Here is a 13594-nt window from a genome sequence, read left to right on the forward strand (position 1 = left end):
CCGTGTGGGTGCGTGGCCACCTGGTCCCCACGGGTCCCCCGCTTGGTCTCCACAGGATGATGGGGGAGGGGCTGGGGTGGACGAGACACACAGAGGCCCGTGTGGGAATGTGGCACAGGGACAGACAGAGGCAGTGATACCGCAGCATGCATGGAGGAATACAGACGGACACACGGACAGCGAGCAACACACACAGGGACAGAAACAGCACAGCGGAGAGACGGGGTGACCAGGAACGGAGACACGGAGACACGGAAACGCACCGAGGCACCGACGCACCGACACACTGACGCACAGACGCACCGACTCACCGATGCACAGACACACGGACACACCGACGCACAGACGCACCGACACACCGATGCACCGATGCACAGACTCACCGACGCACCGACGCACAGACACACAGCGGGAGACAGACGTGGAGGGAGAGCAGGACAGAAAGCACGACAGAAACACACCCCCAGGGAGGGAGGCCAAGAACCAGAGAGAACAGGAGGAAGGGGGAACGGTGGCAGCCTGGTGGGACCTCTGACCCGCGAACCGCGAGCCGAGACAGCGAGTCTGTGTGGCCGGGAGGCTCCGGGTTGGGGCTTTGGTAGAAGCAGCAAGAAGCAGCCAACAGCGGGCGCCGCTGACTCTGAGGGCGCGCTCTGTGGCCAGGGCTCGGGGCCCGCACCCGCCCCGGGCCACGGCTCCGCCGTCGTTGCCGCTGTTCGTGTCCCTGGGGCCCCGCCGAGCAGACGCCGGCTCTGCAGTTAAGCTGCTTGGGTTTGAGGCCCAGCTCCACCACCTCCTCCTCTGGGCAAGTCCCCGCCCTTCTCTGTGCCTCAGTTTACCTCCTGGGAAGGGAGGATGAGAACGGTCCCGATGCTCCCCCAGGGGTGGCTGTGAGCATTCGGTGAGTGACAGCCTCCAGGCCAGTGATGGCCTTGTGTCCCCCCAGCCGGGCCCTCCCGGCAGGTCTGAGGATCTGCATGGAAAGGAGTGTCTGGGTGACTGCGTGTGTGCGTGTGAGTGTGTAGGAACATGTGTGTGAGTCTGTGCAGGTGTGAGTGTGTGGGTGAGTGTGTGGCTATGAATGTGTGTAGGTATGCGAGGGTGAGTGTGCAAGTAGGAACATACCAGGGTGTGGTGTGTGTGTGGATGTGTGGGGGTGGATTTGTGTTTGTGTGAGTGTGAGTATGAATGGAGCGTGTGGGTGTGGGGTGAATGTGTGTGCAAGTAGGAACGTGTGTGTGAGTAGGACCACGTGTGTGGGGGGGTGAATGTGTGTGTATGAATGTGAGTGTGTGGATGTGTGTGGGGTGAATGTGTGTGTGTATGAATGTGAATGTGTGGATTGTGTGTGGGTGAATGTGTGTGAGTGTGTATGAATGTGAGTGTGTGGATGTGTGTGTGGGTGAATGTGTGTGAGTGTGTATGAATGTGAGTGTGTGGATGTGTGGGGGGTGAATGTGTGTTTCTGTGAATGTGAATGTGTGTGAGGATGAGTGTGAGTGTGTGGATGTGGGGGATGAATGTGTGAGTGTGCGAGTAGGGGCGCGTGTGAGTGTGTGGATGTGTGTGGGGGTTGGTGTGTGTTGGGGAGTGTGTGTTGGGGAGCGCACTGGGGAGCGCAGACGCCCTCTGGTGGTTGGGTGTGCTTGTCTCAGCCTGTAACAGGAAACCTGTTGGAAAATCCAAACTCCGTCTCTGCAGGCGGTTGTACATTTTTACACTTGTGTCAGAACTTACTGCACACAGATAATACCACGACTACTACAGCCACATAGCCAGGGTTACCGAGCAAGCTACATCCTCCTACTATGTACTCCTGAGTGCCCCCTGCTACCCACCAATACGCCCTTCAGCCGGCCATGACTTACTGAGCACCTACTAGGTGCCAGGTACGGTAAATCCTCCAACAAGATAACCAGCATCACTGCCATTTCATGGACAAGGAAACTGAGACTCAGAGAAGTTAAGTGACTTCCACAGTTACAGTTGTGAGGGTCCAAGCAGAGTCTAAACCCGGGTTTTTACCCCTCAGCCTATGGTCTCACCATAGCTGCTCCTCCGGGCACCCCCGATAAGCCCCCTCTCTCCCGTCCCATGCTCCCCTGGGGTCCCACCTGCGTGGCGCTGGCCACAGCTCACTGCTCAGATGCTCACATCCTGCCTGCCTGCCCCGCCTCCCTTGCTCAACCCCGAATCCCAGAGGGTGGGATTTGTATTGTATCCTCAGCTCCCAGCCCATGGCCCAGACCACAGCAGGTGCTTAGTATGTGGTTCTTGACTGACTGGATGAGAGCAAAATCTCCCCTCTCCTCTCTGACTCGCTACCTAGCTCCTACTCTTTAAGACTTCCCCTCCTCCAGGAAGCCCTCCATGGTGTCCCTCCTGCCTCCAGGCTCTCTGGGTTCCCTGGCCCCTGGCTCATCCCAGCACACCCCAGGTGTCTGCCTCCCCCACCAGACTGTCTTGTTCACTATTATATTGCCTGGCACCTAGTATGTGCTTAGTAAATGCGTTGAAGGGATGAACAAATGGCTGAATGAGTGAGTAAGTGCATGGAGGCTGGTCAGGACGCATGGGGATGGGGAAAGAGCTAAGGGAAGCCTTAAGAACTTTGGCCAACAGGGACACTAATGACCATTCTGGTGACCTCCTTTGCCTCCCCCTGCTGAGGCTGAGGAGCAGCTCACCTGGGCGCAGCTTTTGACCAAGCTGGGCAGAGAGCCCAGGAGGGCGCAGAGCCCGGGGCCCAGGCTCCCCACTCACTAGTGTGTGTGGGAGATGGAGGGGAATAACTTGGGTGTGTCACTCTCTCTGCTCTTACTAGTGGCTCACACAAGTTTATCCTTCTGGAGGTCAGAAGCCTATAGAGGGTCTCATTGGCCTAAATCACGGGGTGGGCCAAGCTGTGTTCCTTCTGGAGGCTCTAGGGGAGAATCTGTTTTCTTGCCTCTTCTAGGTTCTAGAAGCTGCTTCGTTCCTTGGATTGGGCCCCTTCCCCATTGTCAAAACCAGCAACGGCCTTGAGAGTCTTTCTCACACTGCATCACTCTGATCTCTGCTGCGGTGGGCACGTCCCCTTCTCTGACCCTTACAGAGACCCTTATGGTGACTCTGGGACCCCCAAGTACTCCAGGACCATCTCCCCATCCCACGAACCTTGACTGAATCACATCTGCACAGCCCCTTTTGAGGCGCAAGGTGACAGGGTCACAGGGTCCAGGGATTGGGACATGGACCTCTCTGGGGACCACGATTTTGCCCACCATTCTGGGTACATTGCGTCCCCTCTTCAAACCTCAGTGTCTGTGTCTCTAAAACGAGAAGGAACTGGGCCCGCCTCTCGGGATTTCGCTCCTGGGGCTTTGTGCAGGGGCAGCACCTGCACAGACGTTGCGCTCAGGAATTTGTTGGAAGTGCAAATTTGCTGGAGTCCCAGTGTGGTTAGGATGGGGACCCTGCCACCTGCCTGCCAGGTGCCTAGATGCCCTCTGTGCGAGGCCGTAGTCCTAATAGTGCCTGCTCCAGAGAAAGGGAGGCCTGGGGTGATCGTGCACAGCCCTGGCCCCTGGTCAAGGCCAGGAGGGCCCCCACTGCTGTCACTATGTCAGGGCACAGACAGAGGACTCCCGGCGCCCCTGGCGGGTCAGGGCCGCTGTGTGGGCTGCCTCCGCACAGCCGCCTCCAGTTCCTGGCTGGCGGTCCTCCCTTACAGATGCGTTTGCTGCCCTCTGCTGGCCGGGAGGCGCTCTGCCCCGCTCCCCGCCGCTGTTGCGGGCTGCCTCTCCCTGGTTCTCCGTCTTGGGTGGGGTGATTCCTTTGGGTCCCCACCTTGGGGTGGGCTCAGCCATGTGCCCCTACAAGCTACTGCGAGCACTGTAAAGAGTAGAAGGCCATTTCCCAGGATGACGCAACGAAATGCAAACAACCCCCTCCTGTTCTCTTCGGGCCAGAAGGACCACAACTCAGTCCGGTGTCCTCGACACTGTGCAGTGCTCTTGTAGCCTGGGGTCTACTTGCTGGCATTCTGGAGCCACTCAGACCTATGTGCCAACCCCAGCTCTACCACTTCCTGGCTGTATGTCCTTGGATAAGTTACTTAACCTCTCTGAGTCTCAGGGACCTCTTCTGAGAAATGGGGTTAAGATCTACCTTGCAGTGTTGGAGCTCTGTACATTGCTAATATAATAGCCAATATTTGTCGAGTATATACTGTCCATCAGACCCTGTACTACGTTTGGCTCTTAATGGATCTCATCAAATCTTCGCAAGAACTTGGGAGGGAGGCACTGCTGTGATCTCCATTTTACAAATGAGGAAACGGAGTCTCGGAGGCAAAGTCTCCTGCCCCAGGTGTATGCAGCCAAGAGGGGAGAGCTGGAGTGTAATCTGGGGCTGTCCAGACCCATGGCCTGTTCTCTCCACCTCATGTTCCTGGGTCTCTGGTCCCGGCAGAAGGCCAGAGTGGCCAATACATGTGTTCTTGATTTTTTTTTTAAATAAAGGAAAATAAATTAGTAAATGAAAGCATTTTGTTTGGCAGTCATTTTCTCTCCAAACATGGGGTTGCTGTGACATTAAAAAAGATGCTTTGGGGTGCAGGGTTGAGACCCCAGCCTTCGATACTTGTCGCCATGGGTACCCTCATCCTTACATCTTGTCCAGCCCCCTGCCTCGACTTCCAGCCCACAGCAATGATCCCAGACAGTGAGATACCCCTGGACTCTGAAACACCCAAGAACAGACATCCCTGCCACCCATCGTCACCATGTTGCACAACTTTCCTTTGGAGCTTTTGTTGTCAGCTCTTTCTGATTTTAAGAAAGCTCCTGAAACCAAATCCTGTTTGGGTAATTTGACTTTTGTAAGAGCAGAAGCAATGTTTTGATTCCAATTAGTTAACCACAAATGCCTTTGGCAGCCTCTCTTTTGGGGTGAGCCTAACAGCATAAAACCCATTAGAAAATTCTTGAAGGGAACAAAACACTCTCGGGTCTGTTTTCTGCCAGGTGCTTTCCGTCTATCACCTCAATGAATCCTACCAGCTGTGGCAAACGTTTGCTCTCTTACGGACGGGGAAGCTGAGCCTGAGAATGCCTAGGGGCTCCGCAAAGATGCACAACTCTTCTGCGGCAAAGCGGGGATTGCACCGGACACCACGGGGTTCCTACCCAAATCATCCCGCCCTCCCCTCCACCCCCTCTCGCGCGGGACAAGCCTCTGTGCTTGGGGATGGTTTCTTCCTTTCCGGCAGCACTTTGTTAGTCTAAACCAGGGGGCAGCAAACTTTTTCGGAAAAGGACCATCTGGTAAATATTTTAGGCATGAGATCTCCGACAGTGTGGTATGAAAACAGCCATAGGCAGTATGTGGGTGAACGGGTATGGCTTTTTATACATAAGCAGGTGATGGATAGATTTGGTGCCCAGGTTGTAGTTTGCCAGTCCCCTCCTCTGAGCCAATCAGGGCAATCCATTCCCCTTGCCAACAGTTGCTAGGAAGGGGTTTGGGCTATGGTTCTGGTCCATAAACCCTGTTGGGACGTCCACTGAACGGATTCTGGGAATGAGTTTCTTTAGTCTTAAAAAGAGACCCTAGATGGAAACCTTTCTTCTCTGCATCCGGGTGAGGCTGGTGAGGTGATGGCTGGAGCTGGTGCAGATCTCTTGTGCCTCCAGGAGATGGGCCTGAGGACCAAAACTGACCTGTAGAGGGTAGAGGAATCCTGTCGGCGATGTCAGCAAGTCCCTGAATGAACAATCTGGCACAGCCACCCCTCCTCTGGATATATGACGTGAAACTGTAAAGATTTGTATTATTTAAAGCTTCTCTGGCAGAAATCTGTGGCTTTATAGCTAAAAGTCTCCCAACTGATAAGTTGTCCAAAGTTTATTCTTTGCCTACTTCCCCACATGGTTTTCTTGGCTTGACTGGGTTTATTTTATATGGTGCCGAGCAGAAGCAACACCAGTCTGTTTCATGCCAGAGGAAAATCAGCTGCAGCCTGAGAACTGGCCCAACCTGCACAAAACTACAGGTACTGATGTGTATGGAAATGAATGGCTTCCCAGCAGGGATTTTCATTTATGCAATTTTTGCCTTATAAAGCCAGTTATGGAAACACGGAACCCCAGAGCAGGTGTGCTTCTGATTACAGAGAGAGGGGGGCCCTCTCAAGTCACCTGATTGGTAGGTCGGTGGCTGAGAGCTTGCAAAGACAGCGTAGAGGCATGTGGGTTTCTACGGAAAGGGCAGCAGTAAGACGGAACATGGCATGGCCCCCTCGGTTGTCCCACAGCAGACGCATAACCGGCGGTAAACAGGTGGTAAGTACAGGCGGCCGTAGGAGCACTGAGAGCTGAGCAGTCAGCAACGCCTTCCTGCAGGGAGAGACATCTCAGCCTGGCCGGGCGTGGGCTCAGAGGACAATGGTAGTGGGGGAGGGGTGGGGGGTGGGGATGAGGTTGCTTTCCACAGAATGGCTTGTGCAAAGGACAGGTGTAAGAATAAGACCCCGTGTGATTTCTTCCAGGTATTACGTTCGGATGCCAAGATTTGCATTCCATTAACACGGTTCTTAAAAATCTCTTAAAGTGCCCATAAGTAAAAACATCCATAGATTTGTGTTCACAGCCTTGTATGACAAATCCATGAGCTACCATGATTTCTCATCATTTGGGGCAACAGAACTCTGTAGGGGACCGTCCTGTGCATCAGATGGTGTTTGGCAGCCTCCCCTGGCCTCTGCACACGAGGTGCCAATAGCAAGCTCTTCTTCTTCCACCTCGTGAAAACCAAAAGTGTCTCCAGACATCGAGAAATGTCCCCTGAGGGGTGCAAAATCATTCCTGTTAAAACCAAGGGCTAGGGCGCCTGGGTGGCTCAGTTGGTTAAGCGATTGCCTTCGGCTCAGGTCATGATCCCGGAGTCCCGGGATCGAGTCCCACATCAGGCTCCCTGCTCAGCAAGGAGCCTGCTTCTCCCTCTGACCCTCCTCCCTCTCATGTACTCTTTCTCTCTCTCATTCTCGCTCTCTCAAATAAATAAATAAATCTTTAAAAAAAAAAAAAACAAACCAAGGGCTAGACTAAAAGAAGGCCCATCAGAGCCTCCTGTCTTTGAAAATCCTGCCATGGGGCACCTGAGTGGCTCAGGCAGTTAAGCGTCTGCCTTTAGCTCGGGTCATGCATGATCCCAGGGTCCTGGGATCGAGCCCCACGTTGCGCTCCCTGATCAGTAGGGAGCCTGCTTCTCCCTCTGCCCACCCCCGCTCGTGCTCTCTTCTCTCTCTCTGTCTCTCAAATAAATAAAATCAGAAGGAAGGGAGGGAGAGAGAGGGAGGGAAGGGAAGGGAAAGGAAGGAAGAAAGATTCCTGCCAGTTCCGCCAGTTCTAGGCGGGTGGGGATTCTTACAGGGTGCTGCCCGTTCTGCGCTTTGCTCCCCTTCTGTGTTACTGCTGCGTCTCCAGACCCTAACATGTTAGGAGATGCGCTTGTTATTTGAAGATCAAACAAGTCACGGCAGCGGCCACCCTGGCTGCCCACCCAGCCTCAGCTCTCCCTTCTTTCCCAAGGCCACTGGCGCAGCCCGGAGGCCCACCTCCCAGGCGGGAGGTCCACCTGCCGCAGAAGTTCAGGGTCATGTAAACGAACCACAGTCTCCTGGGTGGTGATTGGCTTCGGGCTGGGCATGTGACCCACAGTGCTGGCCAATGAGGGACGCGAAGTCTGACGGAAGCCTCCCAGGGGCAAATTCCCTCTCGATGCAGATCCCGAGAGGCACTTTTCCACCCGCGCGCTGAAATACCCGCAGCCATCCCGAGACCACAGGAGAGCTGGTTTGGGGCAGCAGAGTGGAAAAGGGAAAAGCACCAGTGTGCTCTCTGACCTCTCCGAGCTGTTGAATTAGCCACCTTTCCGGCTGCCTCTGATGGCCGTCTTGGGATGGGAGGTAGCACCCTTCCTGCTGATTTCAGCTAATGGAGGTGGACAGAGGTTTCTGTAACTTGCGACCAGAAGCATCCTGATACGAGACTTTACAGGAAGGCACCCAGCACAGGGGGTATATAGTACTTGCTCAATAAATACGTGTGATTCTTGGAAATGGAGTTTGAGAGCATGAAGTCACCTGTTTTCTCTATTTCTGTTGGGACCACTGAACACGATCACTCAGCGTTGGCCCCTGGGCTTGCGGGGGGGGGGTCATCTTGGGGTGAGGGTGGGGGCAAAGCCAGCATTTGAGTGGACCATCCCTATGATGCCGTTGTCACTGTTGGTGTCTGCCTGGGGATGAGGCCGGAGCTGAGCAGGTCCCTGGGGAGGGGATTACCGCCCTGGCTTGAGGCGCTATGGTCTGGGGACTGATAGTAACAATAAACCCAGGACCTTACCATAAAGTGGAGGCAGACCCATCCCAGCGGCCCCAGGGGCTCCACCGCCTCTTCTTCCTGGTACAAAAGAAGTACCTCCCACAGTTCATGAAGGACTTTTATGTTCCCTTTTTTATTAAAATTCAAACCAAAATAACTTAAAAGACTGAAAGAAGAAAGAGCCGCTCCCTTGGGGCCTCCCTATTGCTCTCAGTGCAGCCGCTACTGTCCCAGGGCAGACTGAGCCATCCCCCCCGCCCCCACCCGCAGGCAGGGTGCTCCTGCGGGTGGGGGGCAAAGTGAATCCAGGCTTTGCCCTGCTGAGGGCGCTGTCCTCCAGTGCCTCCTGTCTGGGCACAGGGCCTGGGCAACCCGGTCCCGCTGTGGGCCTCACCAGCTCCCCGCAGCCTGCAGGCCCCCCAGCTCCACTCCAAGCCGGCTTCCTCCTGACACAATGGAAAAGTCTGCCAGGAGGACCCAGACTCTGCCTCCGGTCGGCGACTGCAGCCTCCCAGGTGGGTGGCATGTACCCGAATGTGGGACAGCTTTGTTCCCCCATCTGGTGCTGAGGCCTGCAGGGCCCAAGCCTAGCTAACACCCAGAACATGCTCCCACGGGTTGGGGAGCTGGCCTCTCCTCGCTCAGGGGCCACCCAAATGCACGTGGCTTCTCACCCCTGCCCCCGGCCAGTGATGTCCCAAGATGTCTTGACATACCCTGGGCTGTGGCTGCCGCCCCCAGAATGGGGGAGGGGACGCTTCCCCAGGCCAGCGTTCTCACTGCCCAATACACCTGTTCTACTTCATGCCCCTTCCCCTGGGTCACCCCCTGGACAGAGGAGGACCCCTTCCGTACCCCGTCAAGACCCTACTCTGAAAGACAGAGGGCCCGCAGACCGTGGGAGCTGGGTTATCTTTGCTGTCAATCAACCTTTAATCAGCCACTCCGTGAAAGGCATTCTGCGATAAGTAAACATATACCTGATTTTTTGAGGGAAACGGGTAGTTGTATTCATGTCCTGGTCCTGGCATAACAAATGACTACAAACTGGGTGGCCTCAAATGACAAATTTACCCTCTCACAGTTCTCAAGGCCAGAAGTTCGAAATCAAGGTGTCCACAGGGCCGAGGTCCTTCCCAAGGTCTAGGAGGGAAGTTCCTTAGTCTCCTCCGGCTTCTGGTGGCTCCAGGCACCCCTTGTGTTGTGGCCACATCCCTCCGCTTCAGGTGGCCTCCTCCTCCGTTTCTCTCCCTGGTGTGTCTCTTCTAAGGACACTTGAATTGGAGTTCAGCTCTACCTCGATAATCCAGGATGACCTCATTTCGAGATCCTTAATTATATCTGCAAAGGCCCTTTTTCTTATATATTCTTTTTTAAAATTTTTTATTGTTAACCACCATACATTACATCATTAGTTTTTGATGTAGTGTTCCATGATTCATTGTTTGTTCATAACACCCAGTGCTCCATGCAGAATGTGCCCTCTTTAATACCCATCACCAGGCTAACCTGTCCCCCTACCCTCCTCCCCTCTAGAACCCTCAGTTTGTTTTTCAGAGTCCATCGTCTCTAATGGTTCGTCTCTCCCTCTGACTTACTCCCCTTCATTCTTCCTCTCCTGCTATGTTCTTTTTATCTTTTTTCTTAAAATATGTTGCGTTATTTGTTTCAGAAGTACAGATCTGTGATTCAATAGTCTTGCACAATTCACAGCGCTCACCGTAGCACATACCCTCCCCAATGTCTATCACCCAGCCACCCCATCCCTCCCACCCCCCACCACTCCAGCAACCCTCAGTTTGTTTCCTGAGATTAAGAATTCCTCATATCAGTGAGGTCATGTGATACATGTCTTTCTCTGATTGACTTATTTCACTCAGCATAACCCCCTCCAGTTCCATCCACGTCGTTGCAAATGGCAAGATCGCATTCCTTTTGATGGCTGCATAATATTCCATTGTGTATATATACCACATCTTCTTGATCCATTCATCTGTCGATGGGCATCTTGGCTCTTTCCACAGTTTGGCTATTGTGGACATTGCCGCTATAAACATTGGGGAGCACGTACCCCTTCGGATCCCTGCATTTGTATCTTTGGGGTAAATACCCAGTAGCGTAAAGGCCGTTTCTCTAAACAAGGCCACATTCACAGGCTCCAGGGCTTGGGGTGTGGCCATACCTTTTGGGGGGCTACCAGCCAACCCCCTATAGGGGTGGGATTATAATTCCTGCAAACAGATGCAAAGAGAATAGTCTGGACCCAGTAGGGCGTATGGTGGGCAGGCCACAAGTGAGACATGTGTGAGTCAGACGCGGCTCCACCACGTGTCCTCTCCCTGTCCTCTTCAAACATGTCAGTGCCAGCAGGGCCAGAGCAAGGCTGCAGAATGGATCAGATGACAGGAGGCCAGAAAGACGGGACACCACAGGCATTGCCCGGGCCTGAATGAGCTCCCGGGGGAAGGAGGACCGTAAAGGCTCTTTCTGAGACTAGACAGTGGGACCCAGAAGGAGCCTGTAGGTTACAGTCTGGTGTCAAGATTGTTTTCGGATTCTGGCAGTTGTACTGCGTGGAACAGAATGTCTTTGATCTTAGGACATCTGCACTAAAGTAATAGGACGAGGAGGTCTGATCTCTGCAGTTTATGCCTCAGTAGTTCATCATAAAGACCGTGTGTGTGTGTGTGTGTGTGTGTGTGTGTGTGTGTCTGTGTGTACAGAGACGAAGACAGACAGACAGGAAGAACAAAATGTTAGCATTGGTGAGTCTGTGTGAAGGGATGACAGGAATTCCTTGCATCACCTCGAAGCTCCAGAAACCAAGTCTGAGCTTTACTTAAAATGAACAGCAGAGGGGACACCAAGGCCCTGTTCACAGGTACTACCTCATGTGACCTCTGGGCAGCCATTCACAGAGGACTAAGCATCCTGATGTGTTTGGCAAAGGAAATCGAGGCCCTGGGACCTCAGCGAGCAGACGGGCGCCACCTGGCCGCGGGACGCCCAATCTTGGGCTTGTGACTACAGGCAAGGAATGAACATTTCACTTTCAGTCCCACAGGTTCAAGTGGCGCCTGGGTCATGGGAACCCGAAAGAGCCCGTGCAGGATCTGGACAAGCAGCTCCAATATAATCCCTGGGGAGTGGTGAAGGGCATGGCCTCCTCACTAGCTGATTAGTGAGGTGGGTCTGGGAGGCACATCTGCGTCTCATGATGCAACCTGGACCCAGCCAGCGATTGGTGAATCAGCATGTAGCAACTCTGCCCAATCCTGGAATTTGGCACTGAATTTGGCAGAGCCTAGGCATTGGCAAAAGAGGGAGCACTGCTGCAGGAGTCGAAGAGCCCAAGAAAAGATGGGAGACAGGTTTTCCATCTTTTTGAAGTGTCCAGAAGTTGGGAGGCAGGAGGAACACAGAACTTGGGGTAAAAACAATCTGTCCTACAAGCATGGGATGGGGCATTCTGTTCAAACAGATTCTTCCTCTCACAGGGTTGTCTTGAGGATCGAGAGATACTGTGCAGAAAAATGCTTTGTGGACCCCCAAGTCCAGACTGTAGGTGTCATGAGGCATGAGGTCTGAATGCAACTGGAAGAGAAACTCTTAGGGGTGAGCCTAGACCTTTCCTGGGTGCCTGGCCTATGCCAGGTGCAGCACAGATGAATGTGGACTCACACTGTGTTCGCCAGGTCTCTTGGCCTTGAATGCTAAGACCCAACCTAAACCAGTTTCAGACACTGGGGGAAGCCGATAGAAGGCTGCAAGGGCAATCTGCAGCCAGACCTCGAGAAACTGAGTCACGGCTCAAGCTCCTCCCCTGTCTGCACATTTGCCTCTTTCTTTTCTTTCTAGAAAGACTACCTTCCTTGGCTTCTCAGGGCCACATGGAGGAAAACATAGCTGCCAACAACTTCCAAGGTTTATATTTTACCAAATGGCATTTCCCAGGGAAGGACTCTGATTGGCTCAGCTTGGATCCCATGCTCACTTCTGGACCAATAAAAGACAACCCGGAAGTCAGGGTCATATTTATATTTGCTGCTTCTACTGACATCACGGTGGTGGGACAGGGGGCGTGTGAAGTACAGTGAATTTCTATTCCTAGAAATGGGATGCTGAGCAGATAATCTCCTAGGCGTCCATGCAAGAATTCATTTTATAAGAAAGAATTGGCTTTTAGAAGTTTATAAAAGTAATGTTTTCATTGTAGTAAATTCTGGCAGGAGAAGAAGACAAATCACCCATAACCCAACGACTCAGAGATAATCACCATTAATGTTCTTCACATCTTTCTGGCTGTTTCTTCCTAGTCTCCTCTGCTGTTCCTAAATGCTGGAGCCCCAGGGCTCATCCTTGGATGTCTTCTCTTTTCTTTCCATACTCACTCACCCCTTTGGTGAGCCCATCAGCCTCATGTTCAGAAGATTACAGAATTTCCATCTCCTGACTCGGCTTCTCCCTGACACCAGGCTAGTATATCCAGTGACCATCTCAACCCCGGGCTGGGTATCAGGCATCCAAACCGCACTGCTCATCAGAGCCCCAGCTCCTGCCTACTCACCTGTCCCTCCCACAGCCTCCCCACCTCCTTCAGTGTGGGCTCATCCCTTTGGAGGGCTGTTTCAGGATCCCCATGATGCCTCTCCTTCTCTCTCTTCCCCTCATATCTGATCTATGAGCTCTGCTTTCAAAATGCATCCTTTATCTGACCACTGTTCATCTTGCCCCCTTGCAACCCAGTCGAGGCCACCTCCAGCTTCACCTGTGTCTTGCACCCTCCTGACCTGTTGGCCTGCTCCCCCTGGTCCTGCCTTCACCCCGCAACCCCCCAGCGCCCTGCCCCTGGAATCCTGCAGAATCCAGTCATTCACAGGGCCCCTTTCTCGAGCCCTCTGATGGCTGCCTATCAAATTCAGAAGAAAGGGATGAAGTTTCCTTCGGGATGATGAAAACATCCTCGAAGAAGACAGTAAGGAGGGTTGTATGACTCTGTGAATGTACTAAAACCCCCAGAAATGTACACTTCAAAGATTCTGAGTTTTAGGGAATGTTAACTATATCTCAGTAAAGCTGCTATTTAAAAAAGAAGCAGAATAGTTAAGAAATGATTCTAAAAGCTTGGAGTAAAAATTGAAGTCTTTCTGGGGCGCCTGGGTGGCTCAGTTGGTTACGCATCTGCCTTCTGCTCAGGTCATGATCTCAGGGTCCTGGGATCCAGCCAT

This window comes from Callorhinus ursinus, unplaced genomic scaffold, assembly GCF_003265705.2.
Source record: "Callorhinus ursinus isolate GAN/ISIS: 27379988/994484 unplaced genomic scaffold, GSC_fseal_2.0 scaffold53, whole genome shotgun sequence".
Taxonomy (NCBI): domain Eukaryota; kingdom Metazoa; phylum Chordata; class Mammalia; order Carnivora; family Otariidae; genus Callorhinus; species Callorhinus ursinus.